Source organism: Cervus canadensis, chromosome 24 (assembly GCF_019320065.1).
Source record: "Cervus canadensis isolate Bull #8, Minnesota chromosome 24, ASM1932006v1, whole genome shotgun sequence".
NCBI lineage: Eukaryota > Metazoa > Chordata > Mammalia > Artiodactyla > Cervidae > Cervus > Cervus canadensis.
Window position 1 is genome coordinate 384,466 of NC_057409.1, and position 22,647 is coordinate 407,112.

Sequence of the window (22,647 nt, forward strand, 5' to 3'; positions counted from 1 at the left end):
GCGCAGAGCGCGCATGCGCCACGGGCCGGCGCAGAGGACGGGCGCGCACTTGTCAGCGCGGCGGGCCCGCGCGGAGCGGCCTGTGGGCGGTGCCAGGTGGGAAGGTGCGTGCCGCCGCGCGCCGCCCCAGCCCGCCGCCACTGCCCCGCACCTCCCTGCAGACCCCGGGAGGTTCTCCAAGGTCGGAACGCCGCTTGGGGAGCCAGGCTGGAGTGAGGAAGCGCCGCGCTTCCGCGCCTGGCCTTCCTCCGGTGCCAACACACGGCCACAGAACCGCTCTCACCCTCCTCTGCACTGTTTGGGTCAACCGAGCAGGTTTACCAACGGCTTGAGACTGTGATAGTGTCAGACCAGGAATTAATTCACTTGTACTCCTCAGGGCCCGATGAGCACAAGTGCTCTTGATGCCAACTGATGGAGAGAAACTCAGTGCCTTGGTTATGCAAGCGAAGCCTCCCGTAACTGTGTAACAACTACTGTGTGACTTGTTACTGACTCCATTTTTCAGGTGAGGAAACTGAGGTACAGAATGTGTCATTTTCCCAAAGCCACACTGCAGGGTAGTTGGGGTGCGGAGGTAGGATTTGAATTTAGGCGTAACTGGTTCCCAAGCTCTTTGTGCTTTCCATCATCATTATTGCCATGAGATGGGTTCCAGCAAAGTCACCCTTCCAAGGGAGCAATCTGGTGTGTAGATGCGAACCTTCTTGAAGTATCTGTACAGCATGTGGTCTAAGGAAACGCCAGAGATACAGAGCCCAAGGACTTCAGTCTTCACCCCAGGCAGCTAACAATGAAGCAACTTTGAACTGCCAGCCCACCACCCTGGGATAAAGTGGACATTCTGGGACATCGCACAGGACATGGGGCTAGGTCAGAACCAAGTCTGCTCTCAAGTTGGGAAGGCAAGACAATATTGAACAGATTTGGGTCAAGCTCACTCTGAAAAGCACTTGATCTGTGCTACACACTTGAATAATGCAAAGACCTCTGGTTAAACCCTCATGGAGTTTTATGGTGGTCCAGTCGTTAGAAATCTGCCTTGCAATGCAGGGACACCAGTTCAATCGCTCATGCTGGAAGATCCCACTTTCCCCGGGGGCAACTAAGCCTCTGCATGGCAGTTACTGAGCCAGTGGGCCCTAGAACAGGTGCTCCACCAGAGAAGCCCGTGCACCAAGGAAGAACAGCCCCTGTCCGCCGCAAGTAGAGATAGCCTGCGCAAAGCAAGGAAGACCCTCCACAGCCAGTAAGTAAATCTTAGGGGGGAAAAAAAGCCTTTCAGTTAGGAAATGTCACTGCAAAAGAGAAACTTGGTAGTTATATTTAAAAATAAATATTAAAATCATATCATTAAAAATCCCAAGCTTGGCTTCCTGGTTGGCTCGGTGGTAAAGAATACATCTGCCAATGCAGGAGACACAGGTTTGATCCCTGGTCCAGAAAGATTCTACCTGCCTCGAGACAGTTAGGCCTGTGCACCACAACTACTGAGCTTGTACTCTAGGGCCGGGGAGCCACGGATACTGAGCCCAGGTGCCACGACTGCTGAAGCCTGAGTGCTGTAGAGCCGGAGCTCTGCAAGAAGGCAAGAGGCTGTGATGAGAAGCCCCGCCCACCACTGGAGAAAAGCCTTTGCAGCAGTGAAGACCCCCACGTGTCAAATAAATAAGATTTTTAGAATCTCAAGCTTAAAAATTGTCATAGAATGTGTGAACAATTCCCCACCCCCAAATACTCCATAGAGCTCAGTTTAGAAACACTGGACCAGCTTGTAAGTGCTTCCTTTTAAAAATGCAGGTTCTACCTTCTGGCTCTCTGGAGGTCAGCAACAAGCACCTTATGAAAGACAGCAAAAAGGTAACCAAGAAGCAAGTGGTTGGTCTGTTTCCTAAGAAAGATTGGTATAATGTGAAAGCATCACCTATGTTCAATATAAGAAATATGGGAAAAACACTAGTCATAAAAACTCTGGGTACCCAAATCCCATCTGATGGCCTCTAGGGTTGTTGTTTTTGAAGTGAGCCTTGCTGATGTGCAGAATGATGAAGTGGCGTTTTAAAACTTCAAGCTAATTACTGAGGATGTTCAGGGCAAAAACTGCCTAATTTCCATGGCAATGATATCTGTGACAAAACATGCTCCATGGTCAAAAATGGCAGACTATGATTGAAGCTCATGTTGATGTCAAGATTACTGGTGGTTATTTGCTTGTCTGTTTTCCCTTGGCTTTACTAAAAAAAAAAGAAAAGAAAAGAAAATGCAACAATCAGGTTCAGAAGAACTCTTATACTCAGCATCAACAGGTCTGCCAAACCCAAAAGAAGATGATGGAAATCATGACCCAAGAGATGCAGACAAATGACTAGATAGAAGTGGTTAATAAGTTGATTTCAGACAGCATTGGAAAAGACCTAAAAGGTTTATCAGTCTGTTTATCCACTCATGATGTCTTTGTTAGAAAAGTAAAAATGCATATATATATACACACATGCACACACACACATACAACTGGAGCGTCCATGGTGGATCAATGGTAAAGAATCCGCCTGCCAATGCAGGACACCAGGGTTTGATCCTGGGTCACGTAATTTAATCACTTTGCTGTACACCTGAAACTAACATTGTGAATCAACTATATTTCAATTAAAATTTTTAATATAAATGAATAAATAATAAAGTAAAAATGCTGAAGAAGTTCAAGTTTGAATTGGGAAAACACATGGAGTTTCCTTTCATAGAGAAGTAATTCTGGAAAAGCTACTGGGGATGAGATAGATAATAAAGTTGAATGAGCCAACAGATGTGGGCCATGCACCCAAGAATCTTTAAAATTCACACTTTTAATGATGATAAAAAATCTTGTGTAAAAATCTGTAGGTTACAGAGCCCACTGTAGACACTGCCTCAGACTTCTTCTAAAGCTCCCCAGGGATTCTGATGGCCAATTGGGTTTGGAACTGCTAGATCATGATAGAACACGTTCAAAGGCAGAACCACTCCACCTTGAATCTCCTAGCTCAGAGATAGCAGGGACTTTTTGTACACTGCTTTATCACCAAATAGAGACTGGCACACATTAGAGACTTATTAAGTATTTGTTGAATGAATAAATGAACTGGGAATCTGAAAACAAGGCATTCAAATATTAGTGAGTACCTATGGCAACCCACTCCAATATTCTTGCCTGGAAAATTTCATTGCCAGAGGAGCCTAGCAGACTACAGTCCATGGAGTCACAAAAATGTTGGGACATGGCTTAGTGACTGAACAAGAACTATGTGCCAAGCCATAGTAATGTACTTTTTAAAAAAAGTCAAGTAATATACTTTTAAATAAAACAACAAAGTCCTTGCCCTCATGGAGGCCCCACAGTTTACTGGGAGAGACAGAAAATACTGTGTAAAAAGGCCAATAAAAATTATCATGGATGATAAGCCCCAAAGTATTATTATTATAGCAATGACAGTCAATGTATAATGTATACTTTTATTATGTACCAAACACTGCTACTTTAGCTTCCCTGAAGGCTCAGACAGTAGAGTCTGCCTGAAATGCAGGAGACCTGGGTTCTGTCCCTTGGTCAGGAAGATCTCCTGGAGAAGGAAATGGCAACCTGCTCCAGTATTCTTGCCTGGAGAATCCCATGGACAGAGGAGCCTGGTGAACTCCAGTCCATGGGTTGCAAAGAGTTGGACAAGCAACTAACTCTTCTATGTTGTACAGCTTCTAAACACTGCTAAGTAAGTGTCTTTGTTGAGCTTATGTTGCAGATGATGAACCTGAAGCACATTGGGATTAAGTGGCTTAACCTAAGGTCACAGTGTGTTTGAACCCAGGTGGCCTCTCTTCAAAGACTTTGCTACTGAACTCTGTACAGTTTGCTTCTGACAAACAAGAGGAAGATACGATTAAGGTCAGTTAATATATGGCCTGGAATATCAGGAGAAAAACTGGATATTACCTCCTAGGTCATGGAGATTTGGGGGTAGGGAGGATACGTGATGAAATGGTGTTTTAGAACAATCTCTCTGCACTGTGAAGACAGACTGGGACATGACTGGAGATGAGGGGACAAAATAAGAAGCTAGGATGAGAGGAGTGGCTATGATCTGATCCCTCTAGTATCATCCAGAGGCCATCACAACAATCAATTACTGAAATTAATTTCTTATGTATTTACTTAGAATAAATAATATATGCACATAAAACAAATTTCAAAGGGTACAAAAGGACATATAATAAAAATGAAGACCATCCTACAGTCTCCCACCTACCTGGTAAACTTTGCCTCTCCACAAAGGTGACCACCATTACAAGTTTCTTATATCTTTCTAGAGATGCATACACAAATACACATATAAATTTAAAAACCTACAAAAAGTAGCAAACTATACACACTGCTCTGTACCTTGCTTTGTTGTTTTTCTAATAACTATAGTTCTTCGAAATCTTTTAAAGTCAGTTTATTTAGAACCACCTAAGTTTTGTTAGTAATTCATTCTATTCCTTTGCATGGCTGGTCCATATATTTTTAAACAAATCCTCTAGTGATATGCAATTGGTTTCCAGTCTTCTGTGATTATAAACAAACAGCAATGAATATCCTTATACATTTATCTGCATGTGAGTAAATGTATCTGTAGGGAAATTTCCTAGAAGTGCAATTGCTGGGGGACTTCCCTGGGGAAGGACTGGGGCAGTCCAGTGGTTAAAACTTCACCTTCCAATGCAAGGGGGTGTGGGTTCTGTCCCTGGTCAGGATCCTACAGACCTCCTGACCAAAAGACCAAAACATAAAACACAAACAATATTGTAACAAATTCTGTAGAATTTATAAAATGGTCCACATAAAGAAAATCTTCTTAAAAATGCAATTGTTGGGTTAACAGACATGTACATTTTTAATACTGATAGGGGGTTCATGGGCTTTCCTGGTAGCTCAGCTGGTAAAGAATCCACCTGCAATGCAGGAGACTTCAGTTTGATTCCTGAGTTGGGAAGATCCCCTGGTGAAGGAATAGGCTACCCACTCCAGTATTCTTGGTCTTCCCTGGTGGCTCAGAAATTAAAAATAATTTACCTACAATGTGGGAGACTTGAGTTCGATCCCTGAGTTGAGAAGATGCCCTGGAGGAGGGCATGGCTACCCACTCCAGTATTCTTGCCTGGAGAATTGCCAGGTACAGAGGAGCCTGGTGGGCTGCTGTCCATGGGGTCGCAAACAGTCAGATATGACTGAGTGACTAAGCACAGCACAGCACAGGGGGTTCATAGAAAAAGCAAGGGAATTCCAGAAAAACATTAACTTCTGCTCCATTGACTATGCTTAAGTTTCTGACTGTATGGAGCACAACAAACTGCAAAATTCTGAAAGAGATGGGAATACCAGACCACCTTACCTGCCTCCAGAGAAACTTGTATGCAGGTCAAAAGCAACAGTTGGAACTGTTGAAAAATTGGGAAAGGAGTATGTCAAGGCTGTATCTTGTCACCCTGTTTATTTAACTTATATACAGAGTACATCATGAGAAATGCCGGGCTAAATGAAGCTCAAACCAGAATCAAAATTACCAGGAGAAATATCAACAACCTCAGCTATACAGATGACACCACCCTAATAGCAGAAAGTGAAGAGGAACTAAAGGGCAGCCTTGAAATTAAAAGACGCTTGCTCCTTGGAAGAAAAGCTATGACCAACCTAGACAGCATATTAAAAAGCAGAGACATCACTTTACCAACAAAGATCTGTCTAGTCAAAGCTATGGTTTTTCCAGTAGTCATGTATGGATGTGAGAGTTGAATATAAAGAAAGCTGAGCACCAAAAAATTGATGCATTTGAACTGTGGTGCTGGAGAAGACTCTTGAGAGTCCCTTGGACTGCAAGGAGATCCAACCAGTCAATCCTAAAGATCAACCCTGAATACTCATTGGAAGGACTGATCCTGAAGCTGAAGCTCCAATACTTTGGCCACCTGATGTGAAGAGCCGAGTCACTGGAAAAGACCCTGATGCTGGAAAAGATTGAGGGCAAGAGAAGGCAGCAACAGAGGGTGAGTTGGTTGGGTGGTATCGTTGACTCAATGAACATGAGTTTGAGCAAACTGGAGATAGTGAAGGACAGGGAAGCCACGCATGCTACAGTCCATGGAGTCCCAAAGACTCGGACAGGAATGAGCAACTGAACAACAAGAAGTGGCCATTAAAAAAAAAAAAAGAAGTAGCCATTTTCTTAACTGCCTACATGGCCTCAGCTTGGAAATCAGATGGAAAATGTTCTCACTATGGGCTTTACTCTTATATTTCTATCACGTGCCAGATTGTTTCATGTCGTAGATCAGAGGTACCTAAGTTCTGAGTGCAAATCACTAACCCGAAAACATGGTATAACGAACATATTTCATAAGAAAGAGACGCTCATGCTTTAGGATCTCTGCCTGTGCCTGTTTATGCTACGTCATCAACTTTTGGGGCTTTCCCCCTGGTGGAAGAAACTGCCAACACTTCCTCAATTTATTCATTTTTGGCCATGCCACACAGCATGCTGGATCTTAGTTCCCCCACCAAGGATTGAACCAACACCCCCTGCATCAGAAGCATAGAGTTTTAACCAATGGACCACCAAGGAAGTCCCCCATTTCCTGAATTTTAGACTTCACTTGATTCCGTCCCTTCATTTTAGAGATGAGGAAGGGACTTGCCCAAGATCACAGGCCTACATGATTAATTAGGCCTGGCCTCTTGATTACCCATTTGGTGGAACAAAAGCTGTTTCCTTTGCAGCATCCTCAAATGATCCCCAAGATTTCTTTCTGGTCTCCTGGAAGATTCAGTCAGGAATGCTCAACAAACTCCTTTGTTAAAACTCCTTGCCAAATGAAACACAGTTTTAAGAAACTATCTCCCTCTGCTGGTAACATGCTGTAACTTACAAAGCCTTAACTGACTTTGCAACTAGGAAAAACTAATCACACCTCAGAGTACATCATGAGAAACGCTGGGCCGGAGGAAGCACAAGCTGCAATCAAGATTGCTGGGAGAAATATCAGTAACCTCAGATATGCAGATGATACCACACTTATGGCAGAAAGTGAAGAAGAACTAAAGAGCCTTTTGATGAAGGGGAAAGAGCAGAGTGAAAACGTTGGCTTAAAGCTCAACATTCAGAAAACTAAGATCATGGTATCTGGTCCCATCACTTCATGGCAAATAGATGGGGAAACAGTGGAAACAGTGGCTGACTTTATTTTTTTGGCCTCCAAAATCACTGCAGATGGTGATTGCAGCCATGAAATTAAAAGACACTTACTCCTTGGAAGGAAAGTAATGACCAACCTAGACAGCATATTAAAAAGCAGAGACATTACTTTGTCAACAAAGGTCCATCTAGTCAAGGCTATGGTTTTTCCAGTGGTCATGTATGGATGTGAGAGTTGAACTATAAAAAAGCTGAGTGCGATGAATTGATGCTTTTGAACTGTGGTGTTGGAGAAGACTCTTGAGAGTCCTTTGGACTGCAAGGAGATCCAACCAGTCCATCCTAAAGGAAATCAACCCTGAATATTCATTGGAAGGACTGATATTGAAGCTGAAACTGCAACACTTTGGCCGCCTGATGCAAAGAGCTGACTCATTGGAAAAGACCCTGATGCTGGGAAAGATTGAGGGCAGGAGAAGGGGACGAGAGGATGAGATGGTTGGATGGCATCACAGACTCAATGGACATCGTTTTGGGTGGATTCCGGGAGTTGGTGATGGACAGGGAGGCCTGGCATGCTATGGTTCATGGGGTTGCAAAGAGTCGGACATGACTGAGCAACTGAACTGAACTGAATCACACCTCAAAAAGTGAGACTCAGGTGATGCCTGATTGATGGTCTCATCGACCATGTTGCTGCCAAGGCTCAGTTAGAATACTTTACTTAAAAGAATGGTTCAGGGCTTCCCTTGTGGCTCAGTGGTTAAGAATCCAGCTGCCAGTGCAGGGTCCATGGGTCAGTCCCTAGTCAGGGAAGACTCCACATGCTGCAGGGCAGCTAAGCCTGTGTACCACAGCTGAACTGAAATCTGTGCTATGGAGCCCAGGAGCTGAAATTACCGAGCCCACACATTGATAGCCTATGCTCTGCAACAAAAGCCACTGCAACGAGAAGTCCACACATCGCAACAATATAGTAGCCCTAAAGCCCATGCAGCAATGAAGACCCAGCACAGCCAAAAAGGAGTAAATTAATCTTTTTTGTTTTTAAAGAATGAGTTCACAGGAGGATGTGTTTATAGTTCCAGAGAGTGAACAAAACAAAATCTTTGATCTTTGAAGTTGATCAAGACTTTAATGATATTAGTAGTATTTTAGAGTAGAGTATTTGAACTGCTGTGAAATATATATGTGAAGTGCCAATAAGAAACCTAGCTATATGAATTGGAAACATTAGGTCAGTTCAGGGTTGGAAATGAACTTTGGGAGTCACCAACTGTGAGTGACTTACACCAGAGACATCTTGGTAAAAATAATGGACTGAGGACAGACCAAGAGAGGACTGAAATTCCAGACACAGGAAGTCATGAAACCAGAAAGTTAGTAAGCATGTTACTTTAACTTCTAAGTAAGACTAGTAACAGTTAACTCATGACTGCAATTTATAATAATCATTAGGCATACAAATGGCAACATTTCTCAACAGGAAACTCACTTTAGAAAGATTAAATGGCATGCTAAAAAATATGAGAAGAAACCTATTCTAAGAAGTGTATTCTAAGTCAGATAACTTGATTATAGCAACCAAAAGCAACACTACTAAATGATATGTTTTTAATACTGAGAGGCCTACTGGAACATGTCAGTGAGAATAAAAACACAAGTTGTTTGCCTTTTCTCCTGCTTTCATGTTTTGGCAAAAAAAAAAAAAAAAGGATTAGAGAAGTGAGAATTATAAATCTTAAGGCAGGCAGGGGCTTCCCCAGTGGCTCAATGGGTAAAGAGTCCGCCTGTAATGCTGGAGACATAGGAGACATGGGTTCAATCTGTGGGTCAGAAGATCTCCCAGAGGAGGAAATGGCAAGCCACTCCAGTATTCTTGCCTGGAGCATTCCATGGATAGACAGCCTCATGCGCTACAGTCCATGGATCACAAAGAGCTGAACACAAGTGAGCACCACTAACTTAAGGCTGGCAAGACACTGCCATAATGCTAACAGCTAATCCTCAAAACTTTTACTGTAGGTTAAGCATTTTCCCAAGTTTTTCAGCACAGTAACTCATTTAATCTTTACAGTCTACCTTTGAAGGAGCTATTATTATCCTTTCTTAACTTGGGGCAATTGAGACACAGAAACCCTAAGTACCTTCCAAAGATCACACAGCATGTTAAAGTTAGAAGTGTCCAAAAACAAACAGATAAACAACACTTTAGGAAGACACATAAAGTGAGTTTCTAAGGTGTTGTTAATGTAAATATCTGTTTTAAGACTCAGGAGAACATCAGTATTCTGGTCATCCAGCTCAGGTGCAATTCTATCAACTAATGTTGATAAAACAACTGTTTTCACCTCACGGGAGAGGATATAGTGTTAATAGATGCTTGGAATACTGCTTTATGAGGAGGAAATACTGTAATCATTTTCACTCTATCAGATAGAAATAATAAAATGTTGTATGCATCAGTGGATATTTTTTATCCTTTTGTCACCAAGCAAAGGCTCACTGTCTGACACACACAGAAGCCAATAGTATGGCACCAGCTTTTAAAAAAAGAAAGACTTTTATTGGGAGGTGAATCAACAGGAGGCAGGGCTCAAATCTGTCTCCCCAACCAGTGTTCAGGGTGAAATGTAAGGGATTAGGGGAATTTCAAACTTGGCACAGTCGTATTGGCTAGCCTTGAAAGTCAGAAATTTGATTGGAAACAAGCTACTTGGACAGCCGGAAACTGGATTTTTCTTATTGAAGAACTTCTTGCTGGTGAAAGGCTCCAGTGGCAACATTTCTATTTTATGAGTCCTGTAAACTGAAGATTTTAGGTCCTGGGGTCATCCTGGAGACATGGGTTCCCATCTTTCACATGTGCAGTGCTGTCTCTGTAAAATAACTCAAGGCTTGATTAATCAACAACCTACTGAAGGAGGCAAACCAGGGTAAACAGGTCAATGTTTTATGTGCTGTTTCGGTTCCCCCCCTCCCTTTTCTTTGTACATTCCTCAATCTTAAGGGAAACAGGGCAACACCTGCTCTAGCTGTTGGAAATGCTCTCAGTGTCACAGAAATAAGACAGACGATCAAAAGTGGCTTGCAAGGCAGTCTTTACTTCTGCAGAAGGGCGCACTACAGACAGAGATGTGGGAGCAAGCGCACTGCACGGGAAGTGCTCTCGGTTTTTATCCCTAAAACGCAGGTTCCCTCCCCTGGTTCCTCACAGGCTGAGGAGCACAGAGTCACAATCTTCCCCGAACGTCGCCTAAGTTTTTATTGGTCGTTGAGGGTCATGCGTGATACTTGTAAGCTTCTGAGTGGAAGATTTATATTAAATATTTTCTCCAGCCCTTTAGTTCTTTGCACGTGTCCAGGGTAAAGCCCACAAAGTTAGCCTGCCAAATTGTTCTTATGAGGAAGAGAAACCAGGAAGGTAAGAGAACAAAAGACTGGCGAGTCACCATCTTAGGAATCTTATTCACAAGCCGGATACATATACACACACACACACACACACACACACACACATCTATCTATCTATCTATCTACCTACCTTTCTATTTAACTATTCTAAAAAAAGTTAATATGAACCCATTTCTTCAATCTTTCTTCTTTGGTAGAAAAGACCATATTTTTCTTCCAATTCCCACCCCCTTTTTATGATGGTCGATTATTCTTTTCTTCAAACTTAGCATCAAATGACTGTCATGTTCAGATTCCTCCAGGAATAGAAGGTTGTTATGATAGGTTGCAGGGGACTGCTTGGTGAGAGCTGTTTCTATTAATCTTTGTATTAGGCTCCTGACACAAGAAATGATGCACCACCCTACTGGGGTGAGTATTTCAAGTGTGATAATAAGGGTAGTCAAGACAGAGGTCATGATGCCTCTCCATCTCCCAAACTATTGTTCCATCAAACTAGACAATGGGTCATCTATCCCTGAGTTTTCAGCCAACTCATTAGCCAAGGTGGTCAGACCTTGCAAGGCCCTTGTTATTGGGCCATCAGGGGCCGTGTTGTTGGGTATGAAAGTGCAACATTGACACCCTACCATAACACATACTCCTCCCTCTTCTGCCAGAATCATGTCTGAAAGTGAAAGTGAAACTCATTCAATCGTGTCTGACTCTTTGAGACCCCATGGACTATACAGTCCATGGAATTCTCTAGGCCAGAATACCAGAGTGGGTAGCCTTTCCCTTCTCCAGGGCATCTTCCCAACCCAAGGATCGAACCCAGATCTCCTGCATTGCAGACGGATTCTTTACCAGCTGAGCCACAAGAGAAGCCCAGAATCATGTCTAAGGCCAGTCAATTTTCCCCATGCCATTTTGCTGGTAGCATCCAACTGTTTTGCTATTCCCCTTAGAGCATCTCTGGTATAGTTAACAAACCTCTGTTATTTATAGTAAATATAGTTTATCCAATCAACATTTTTATTAATGGTGGACCACCAGAATAATTCTGACTCGAACCCTGCTGCTATTTGGTTTCTAGCCTTGGATTCATTAGGAATACCTCTAGGGACCCCAATAGAATATATATATATATATATCTCAAATGACCCACCTGGGGCAAGAGTGTTCCTTTTGGCTCTATGGTTAGTCTGCTTAAGAGATGGATCTGAGTGTCTAAATGCCAGGGTGAAAAGGATAGCCAATTGAACTAGGGTGCAAATTCCACTCCAACTGGCCGGTAGAGTCTCAAGCAATGGTCCTTCACAACACCAGATGTCTTCCCTGGCCATAGTTAATGCAGAATGGTTATTCATTCCCTCAAAGGACTGGCCTTCACTGCACCAGGACACATTCCCCAAGAATGCTAACTGTCCCCCCCACCTAGAGAGGCATGAGGTATAGTTTACATCATGGAATGGGGGTTTGACCGTCCTCGGGGGTTTTGCCCAGGACCCTTCAGTCACGAACATTAGTGACAAGGTCCTGTAGGATTTCTTACCCCAGGCCATATTGTCCTGAGAGAGGAATATCATGCATTCTATGCCCATAGCATCTGAGGTCCATCTGAGTGGGAATGGTACCATTGAGATTCCGGCCTACATGTTGCATAAGCCTAACAGTTGCTCTTATTTCAAGTGCGCACATAATATTTAATCCATTCCAGCCAGGCATTTGTCTCCTCATATCCTGTCTCAACTTGTATGCTGCTGCTGCTAAGTTGCTTCAGTCATGTCTGACTTTGTGCGCTAACCCCATAGACAGCAGCCCACCAGGCTCCTCTGTCCCTGGAGGTCTGTTATAAATCCTTTACCTCTAATTTATTATGTATATAACCTTGAGTTAGATGCCAAGGCTATAAATTACTACCACAAATCCATTGAGTTTCATATCAATCATTCTCTCCAAGGGTAATAATAGGCATATTTCACAAAGTACTCAGCCTAGTTTTATAATACTAAGTTGATCATTCTTAGTATGATTTAATTGTTCCCAACATAAGGAGCTTTTAAACTTAAACAACCATAGCCTGGAGTTAACCATATAGATCCATCCCATAACTGTGGGAATTTTCCTTTTAGTAGACAAGAGGTCACATTTTTTTTTGATTGAGACTTAGTTTGTTACTGAGTTTAAACGACCCTAAGAAAACACTTAAATCTATGGGCCAGGGTCAGAGCAGGTATTATTAACCGACCAAGTGAGAGGATCCCATCTAGTAATATCATGAATAGACAGAACAGGACTGAACCGTCTTCTAAAATAAACTTCCTAGGGTCTATCCAATCGGAGCCCTGGAGAGGAGAACTCCACCAAGGTAACCCAGAAGTACTAGGCCACAACCCAACAATTGGATTGAGTTTTAAACTAGCATAGAATCATGTCTATGATAGAAAACATTTGATTGATGTGCAAAGGTCCAAGAAATCAAGAAAACGTTATAAATGATCCTACGAATCAGGTCTGGCATCTTGGGCAAGCTGTCTACTTCTGATGTCGTTTTCTTCTCATCCTAGCATAGTGTAGTTTCCTCTGTTTGAGCATTGTTTTAAGGTGAGTTTGAGGTCAGCAGTCCTCTTTATAGACCAGTCCAGTGTAGGGGCCTTTGGAAGTGGGAGTTAGTCCAAGAGTCAATTTTCCTTCAATTTCACTGTGCATGAGCCAGTTACGAGTAGCTGATAAAAGGTCCTTCCAGCCAGGTTGGAGACAGTTCTTTAAATTATGCCTTTTTCCAGTCTTGGTTGCAGGTCACGAGGCATCTGATCTTTATCCAAAGATAGATTATTGAAGATCTATTCAGGAAATGAGTCTTAGTAGATACAGACTTCCATTAACAAACTGGGATTTAACATTCATTGAAACATCCTTTTCTCCCTAAAATCACCCTCATTTTTACCAAATATAACCAAATTAAGACTTGTTTACAAAATACGTCTAGTCTCAGTAAACTTGACCTATTTATATAACCATAATTGATCATAGACTTTTTTTTTTTGCTTTGCTGAAACTTTTATGGAGTCTCAAACTGAACTTTAAAATAAAAACTTTCAGGGCTAGAAAAGTCATCCCAAAGGCTTATCACAGATTTTACCTAACAGATCTAAGTGAATTCCTCCCTTTCTCAGGGTCTCCAAAACTGAGATTTCTGTACCTATTAGTGAGATAACCTTCCTAATTTATCTAGTAAAGTTACTGAAACCCTGAGTTTCCAATCTCTGGAGGGGTCAGATAGAGAGAAAAGGTAAATGTTTCAATTTATTAAATATCATTTTACCAAATTACTGTTAAGTCATGATTAGTTTGAGGGGAAGGTTTCCTAAGATCTGGAAAACACAGATTCAAACCAGTAATTTTTCAGACAGAAACATAAAAGTTATAAGCATATTTGCCAGTTCATTCTGTCCTTTTGTTAACCTTTGTATAGTCATCAGGTTTCCCACTAGAATCCTTTAATTTCTTACCCAGTTCAGAAACTTGTATTTATCAAAAAGTCATTTCTATAAATCTTCTTGAAGAGGAAGCACTTTCACAAGAAACTTGGTTAGTGCTGTGACAACACTTTAAGATAGTAATTAGAATTATGGCAACATTTTACCTGAATATATCAGAATTTATATATCAATTGTTTCTAGGATATCTGTATTAGTAACATTTACCATGCACTATAACCCGAGACTTATTACTCACTTGACAATACTTCCCATGTAATTCAACATGGAAGTTGAACCCAAATAGTGTAATATCTCCCTTTGGGATGTTTCAGGGACCCTCTGAAGCATCTCAGAGTTAACTAGAAGCCAAAAGTGCTTTATCAGAATGATTTAGGAAGTTTTGTCAACAATTAACAGAAAGGTTTAGAGCATTCAGTCAGATGGGACTACAGGTCACTGTGAAAACAACAGCTATTCACTCAGCCAAAGCTAACAATATAGGATTTCAAGGCAAATATAGAACAGACCATTTAAGAGGTAAATAAACTTAAATCTATTGTCAAATGCAGTTCAACATCTGAAGAAATTGTGTTCTTTTAACAAAGAGAAAAGTCAAATTCAAGTTTTTGTACCAGCTTAATTTTATTCATTAACAGTCCCAAATTTCTTTAGTTTCTCTGTAAGAGGAAACTAACATTCAATAATAAATGTTTCAAAATCTTACTTTATTTGGAAATGAGCTAGTATTCAGTGAACTCCCATCATTTAGTTTAGCACAACCCTTAGAAATTCAAGTTACCCCAATTTGGACGGACTATTTCAGACAGACATTCCTAAAGCATAATTATTCTTAATAGAGTTTATCTAAAAGCTCATATCTCATTTACATTTTTTTGAAGTTTCTTCACTCAATAAGACCATATTTTTCTTACGTAGCTGCTTCTTCTAAGTAGCAGCATAGATTATTATAAGAGGAATGATATTGTTTTTGCACTTGATTGTAAACATTCACAAGTCCTGCTTTGAATTCTTAAGTCTCAGGCAATCATCATGTGAGTGGGGGAGGCCTTTTTAAATATATGAGACAGATAAGAAGTAAAAAATTTGGTGAGTAAAAAGATTAACCCTATAATACACAGAACTATGACTCCTAATTTTAACAGTCCTCCAAAAACAAACCTTATTCTTTAGGAGTCCATGAAACCAAGAAAAAGATATGCAAAAATTCCTCCAAAAACAAACCTTATTCTTTAGGAGTCCATGAAATCAAGACAAAGATATGCAAAAAAGCAAAATGGCTATCTGAGGAGGCCTTACAAATAGCTATGAAAAGAAGAGAAGTGGAAAGCAAAGGAGAAAAGGAAAGATATACCCATTTGAATGCAGAGTTCCAAAGACTAGCAAGGAGAGATAAGAAGCCTTTCTCAGTGATTAATGCAAAAAAAATAGAGGAAAACAATAAAATGGGAAAGACTAGAGATCTCTTCAAGAAAATTAGAGATACCAAGGGAACAGTTCATGCAAAGATGGGTTCAATAAAGGACAGAAATGGTATGGACCTAACAGAAGCAGAAGATATTAAGAAGAGGGGGCAAGAATACACAGAACTATACAAAAAAGATCTTCACGACCCAGATAATCACGATGGTGTGATCACTCACACTCACCTAGAGCCAGACATCCTGGAATGCGAAGTCAAGTGGGCCTTAGGAAGCATCACTATGAACAAAGCTAGTGGAGGTGATGGAATTCCAGTTGAGCTATTTCAAATCCTGAAAGATGATGTTGTGAAAGTGCTACACTCAATATGCCAGCAAATTTGGAAAACTCAGCAGTGGACACAGGACCGGAAAAGGTCAGTTTTCATTCCAATCCCAAAGAAAGGCAATGCCAAAGAATGCTCAAACTACCACACAATTGCACTCATCTCACACGCTAGTAAAGTAACGCTCAAAATTCTCCAAGCCAGGCTTAGAAATTCGTGACCCGTGAACTTCCAGATGTTCAAGCTGGTTTTAGAAAAGGCAGAGGAACCAGAGATCAAATTACCAACATCTGCTGGATCATCAAAAAAGCAAGAAAATTCCAGAAAAACATCTACTTCTGCTTTATTGACTATGCCAAAGCCTTTGACTGTAAGGATCACAATAAACTGTGGAAAATTCTGAAAGAGATGGGAATACCAGACCACCTGACCTGCCTTTGAGAAACCTGTATACAGGTCAGGAAGCAACAGTTAGAAGTGGACATGGACAGGTTCCAAATAGGAAAAGGAGTATGTCAAGGCTGTATATTGTCACCCTGCTTATTTAACTTATATGCAGAGTACATCATGAGAAACGCTGGGCCGGAGGAAGCACAAGCTGCAATCAAGATTGCTGGAAGATATATCAATAATATATCAATATGCAGATGACACCACCCTTATGGTAGAAAGTGAAGAAGAACTAAAAAGCCTCTTGATGAAAGTGAAAGAAGAGAGTGAAAAAGTTGGCTTAAAGCTCAACATTCAGAAAACTGAGATCATGGCATCTGGTCCCATCACTTCATGGCAAATAGATGGGAAAACAGTGGAAACAGTGGCTGACTTTATTTTTTTTGGCTTCCAAAATCACTGCAGATGGTGATTGCAGCCATGAAATTAAAAGACACTTACTCCTTGGAAGGAAAGTAATGACCAACCTAGACAGCATATTAAAAAGCAGAGACATCACTTTGTCAACAAAGATCCGGACAGTCAAGGCTATGGTTTTTCCAGTGGTCACGTATGGATGTGAGAATTGGACTATAAAGAAAGCTGAGCGCTGAAGCATTGATGCTTTTGAACTGTGGTGTTGGAGAAGACTCTTGAGAGTCCCTTGGACTGCAAGGAGATCCAACCAGTCCATCCTAAAGGAGATCAGTCCTGGGTGTTCATTGGAAGGATTGATGTTGAAGCTGAAACTCCAATACTTTGGCCACCTGATGTGAAGAGCTGACTCATTGGAAAAGACCCTGATGCTGGGAAAAATTGAGGCGGGAGGAGAAGGGGACGTTAGAGGATGAGATGCTGGAATGGAATCACCAACTCAATGGACATGGGTTTGGGTGGACTCCGGCAGTTGGTGATGGACAGGGAGGCCTGGCGTGCTGTGGTTTGTGGGGTCACAAAGAGTCAGACATGACTGAGCGACTGAACTGAACTGAAACCATGTTATTTTAAACATTTTTAGGGATTGAATATTTATTTATATAGGCCTGGATCAGACTTCTGGGCAGAAGCTGTCTACTTTGAAGATGTCCTCATCTTCTCTTCCCGGCCAGATGGAGTCTTAGCTGTCCTGTTTCTATCTGAAAAGTAACTTAAGGTCAGTTAAGGGTTCACAAGTGTAATCAGGGGTCAAGAAATCAGTAATGGGTTTCCAGGCCACACCAGTATTAAGAAGGCTGGTACTCTTACTTTCTCCTGTCCATAAAGAGTGTGCCCTGTTTGAGAACTATAAAGGGGACAGGGAGCTGCTGGTTAGAAATGGGTACTGTTTTTACTCAGGAGTGGTATACCCAAGGTTTAACTCTTTTTAGCTCTACTGAAGAATGTGTAAACAGAAGAACTTCATGGGGTCTATCCCACTTGGGCTGCAGTTGATCTTCAAGGAAGTAATTTTTCCCAGTTTCAGGAGGACCCAATTCCCTGGGCTTCTGCATTGCAAAGGAATGTCTGTGGGAAACATTAATCGACTAGAGAATAAGACAGCACCAAGAAATCATACACATTTTATACCATCTAATCCTTTTACAATGTGATCACTTTCAAGACAGCAATAATACTTAGTCTTAAGGAAGGGTCTCCCATATAACAGTTCATAAGAGCTCAAGTGGCCCTTGCTTCTAGGGGCCACTCTTACCTTCAAAAGGGCAACTGTTAAGACCTCATCTCAAGTGAAGTTGGCTTCCTGACAAACTTTGAGGGCTCCATCAAGCATGTAACTTCTATTGTAGCCCAAGGACCCTGGAGACCCCTTGAGTTACCCCGGCTATGAAATCGCCTCTGCTGTCACCTTGAATTGAAAGAGGCAACCCAAAACGAGGGCTAGTTTCTTTCAGTAAGGGCTTTTTACCTAGGAAGCTCTCTCTCTGGCGTGGAGAAGCTTTAGTTCATTCTGTGAAGGTGTCCACAAATACTAGCAAATATCTATAATGTCCCACAGCTCTTGGCATAACAGTAAAGTCTATTTGCCAATCATCTCCTGGTTCTGTTGGAGGTGGCCCAGTTTTAGGGTTGTTTCTGGTGCAAATCAGGCAGTTCTGTATTACCTTTTGAATGGTCCTTTGCATTTATGAACTAAAATAAACTTTTATAGCCAATGATAGGTTATATGCTTCCTATAATGGGTTCCTTGACGTAGTTGAGTATAATTCTTCCCATTAAATGCTGCAGTCTAAGCACTAGTTCCTGTTCTTTATATATCCAGCCTTCTTCATTTGTTACTCTTCATCATATAAGTCTCAAAAGTCAACATAAAATCCCCGTTCACCATCTCTCTCTAGATCCATTTCTGAAAACTGATCAGTCAGGTCAGGTCTAGGATACTATTCTTTCAATTATTTGTATACAATCGTGAACAGGTTCTTCTGTTGCACTGGGGAGCAGAGTGCCTGGGTTTAAAGCAGATACCTCCTGTAATGTTACATTTGGGTTGTCAAATAGTATGGCTTGATATTTTCTTAGCCTCTTTGAAGTACGCAAATATCTGCCCATTTGTTCAAGTAAAGGTTGCACACGGTGAGGAGTGTGCACAGTAGTAGGACTGCCCTTAGTGAATTTTTCAGCTTGTTGTAAAAGGTCACAGGTTGCAGCCACAGCCCGGAAGCAAACTGGCCATCCTTGACTAACAATATCCAATTGTTTGGAAAGGTAAGCTACTGGCCTTCTGGCAGTATCTAAATTTTGAGTTAGCACTCCAAGACTCACGCCCTGTCTTTCATGCACAAAAAGGTCAAATGGCTTTCTATTGTTCGGGAGACCAAGGGCTGGGGCTGTTGAAATTTTCTCCTTGATGGTATGAAATGACTCAAGGCATTCAGCAGTACAGTTTAATGGCTCATTGACACTTCTTTTGAGAGCCTCGTATAGAGGTTTGACTATGAGTCCAAAGTTAGGAATCCAAATACGATAAAACTCAGCCTTTCCTAAGAATCTTTTCAGTTGCTTTCTGGTAGTGGGTACGTTCACCCCAGCTATTGCTTCCCTTCGATCTGGCAACAGATTTCTCTGTCCTTTTGACAACTCAACTCCTAGATACTTTACAGTTGGTTGAGAAATTTGTGCCTTTTCTTTGGAGACTTTATATCCCCGGTCTGCCAAAAAGTTTAAAGTGAGGACTGTATTTTGGTCTGAAGCTTCCTTAGTTTTACTAGCAATTAGTATATTACCCACATATTGGAGTAAGATTCCTTCATTTAATTGGAGATCCTTTAAGTCCTTCAAAAAGGCCTCCACAAAGATGGTGGTGGCATTTTTAAATCCTCGTGGAAGTACCGTCCAGCAATACTGCTGCTTTATGTTTGTCTCTGGATCATCCCACTCGAATGCAAACAGTTTCTGGGACTCAGGACTGAGGGGTATACAATAAAAGGCATCTTTTAAGTTCAGAACTGTAAACCAGCAAAAGTCTCCAGATAAATCTGTAAGCAAAGTATAAGAATTTGGCATCACTGAATGTATATCCTCTACAATTTGGTTGATAGCTCTCAAATTCTGCACAAAAAGATACTCTCCAGTCTCAAGTTTTTGTACTGGCTGGATAGGAGTGTTATATGGGGATTGACATGGTCGAATTAATTGGTATTTAAGAAAGGTGTTTATCAGAGGCTTTATATCTTCCTTTGCATCCCTTTTCAAAGGAGGCTGCTTTAACTTTGGAAAATGGGCACCTGGACGGAGTTTTACTACTACTGGGTCAGCTGTCTTGGCTCTTCCTGGTGTCCCATCAGCCCAAACATCTGCTCTTATCTTTTGTAAAATTTCTTCAGGGACATCTGATGGAGTCTTGTCTCCCAATTGTAATGGTGCAGCTTGGAGGGTGAATTCTTGACCTGGGAGTACTCTGGTGTCTACTTTTTCTGCTAAGAAACCCACTTGGTCATTTAAATTTGTTAGTACCTCTTGCCCTGATGAGGGACTATGACATTCAGGCTCACACATAAAGCTGTACTTTATAGATGTTTTCTCTATGTGACATTCAAGCCGCTGTAGAAAAGGTTTCTGAGCAACTTCCCCAGATACACCAGTGATGGACATTGTCTTGGGGGAGAGGGGGCCCCATCTGTTTTTGGGACACTCCCGTTTCCAGTGGCCCTCCTGTTTACAAAAGGCACATTGTTGTGGCCCAACAAATGGATGACCTTTTCGGTTGGGTTTTGGAGGCCCCTGGAGTCTTACCAGTGGCCGTTTGTTCTTTCTTGCAGATGTCCTGCTGGGTCTTGACTGGTTACAGCTAAGCAGAGCAGCCTTCCTCAAGATGCATTGCTCCTGCTTTTCTCGAATTTTGAGTCGGCCTCTGAACACTTCAAGAGCAATCTCAAGCAACTGAGACGTTGGCAACCATGGTCCCTCTTCCAGTTGCTGTAGTTTTCTTCTTATATCTGGGGCACTCTGACTAATAAAGGTTAAATTGACCAGTCCCATGTTATTTGGGTGTTCTGGATCAATATCAGTATATTTTCGGAAAGCCTCATGAAGCCTTTCAAGAAAGGTGTATGGGTCCTCCTCCTGCCCTTCCCTTACATTCTGGACCCTCTTGAAGTTGTTTGCCCCCTTTTGCAGTCCAATCATTAAACAATCTTTATAATGATCCAGCCTTGCTTGATCTCCTGGATCACTAGGATCCCATCCTGGCTCAGCTCCAGGAAGAGCCTGCTCTGCTGAAGTTCTGATTGGACTCTTTGGGTGTATCTCACGGAGCCTTTCAGCTTCCTGTCGGGCCTTCTCTAATACCATGCTGCGTTCCTCTGGACTGAGGAGGGTATTCATGAGGACCTGTATGGCAGCCCAGTTAGGATGAGAAACTGCAAAAATGCCTGTAAAGAGACGCTCCATCTTCCTGGGATCATCCTGATAAGATGGCATTTTAGCTTTATAATTAAATAAATCTATTACTGATAAACCGTGATGCATCACCTCACATGCTCTGGATTGGCCTTGGTCATCTAAGCCAGCTGGGACCTGCCTTAACAGAAATGGCTTTGCCTGAGGCAGAGTGTTCCCTGGGCCAAACTGGGTACCCTGAAGGGGACAGAGAAGGGAGTCCATGCCTTCGTGACCATCTGCTAAGGGCGAGTACAAAGCCAGACCAGCAGCCCGAGGAAGACTGGGCGACACCTTGGCACTGCCTGCAGGAAGGCCCGCTTCATAAGTCGAGGGAACCACCAGAGGTGTGGATGAAGGGGTTAGCGCAAGAGGTGGCGAGGGAGGGGCTGCCGAGGGAGGCGCTGAGGGAGGGGCTACGGAGGGAGGCGCTGAGGGACGGGCTACTGAAGGAGGCGCTGAGGGAGGGGCTACGGAGGGAGGCGCTGAGGGAGGGGCTGCCGAGGGAGGCGCTGAGGGACGGGCTGCCGAGGGAGGCGCTGAGGGAGGGGCTGCCGAGGGAGGGGCTACGGAGGGAGGCGCTGAGGGACGGGCTACTGAAGGAGGCGCTGAGGGACGGGCTGCCGAGGGAGGCGCTGAGGGACTGGCTACTGAAGGAGGCGCTGAGGGAGGGGCTGCCGAGGGAGGCGCTGAGGGACCGGCTACTGAAGGAGGCGCTGAGGGAGGGGCTGCCGAGGGAGGCGCTGAGGGACGGGCTACGGAGGGAGGCGCTGAGGGACGGGCTACGGAGGGAGGCGCTAAGGGAGGGGCAGACCGTAGGGCTACTGCAACAGGTGGCGATGAAGGGACTAGACCATCATTTGACTTTGACTCAGGTAAAAGAGACTTTTTCTGAGAGTCTTCCCTCTGACCCATCGTGATCGTGTTCTCATTAATTTCCTTATACCAATTTCTCCTCTTACATAAAGTCATAAATGATTGTAAATACTGGATTTCTTCCCATTTTTTCTGTCTCTTACAAAACGAGTCTAATTGTAAAATAGTATTATAGTTCAAAGACCCATTCTGGGGCCATTTTTCCCCTGACTCCAGCTGATATTTGGGCCAGACAGTGTTACACAAGTAAAGCATTTTCTTCTTTTTCATCGGCTTAGAGCTAACCCTTGACCAATCTTGAAGAACACTTTTCAAGGGAGTGTTGTCAGGTACGCTGTTACCATTCCCCATTTTAGAAGTGTTTTTTCCTTCAGGATGACCACAGCAAAATGGCAGAATAGAGATTCAATAAAGTTTTTCTGTGACCATCCAACTTAACCGTACTAGCCAATTCCTAACAAATGAAACAATCAGACACTGACAAAGAAAGTCAAGGGCCTGGGACTCTAATCCGAACTTTTGAGTACCTCAGCGACTGTAAGCGTTTTCATTTTTTTGGCCGGCTCCTGGGATCTTAGTTCCAAGACCGGGAACTGAATCTCCGTTCTCCGCAGGCGCTGTAACCTTT

General features: G+C 42.6%; 1 protein-coding gene and 1 pseudogene across 1 annotated transcript in view; one reads left to right on the forward strand and one right to left on the reverse strand.

Annotated features, from left to right (window-relative positions):
* The window catches only part of FBXO42 (F-box protein 42), a 113,222-nt gene that overhangs the window by 89,877 nt on the left and 698 nt on the right, over positions 1–22,647 (reverse strand). The window lies entirely within an intron of this gene.
* On the forward strand, positions 7–22,642 carry LOC122426733 (annotated as a pseudogene).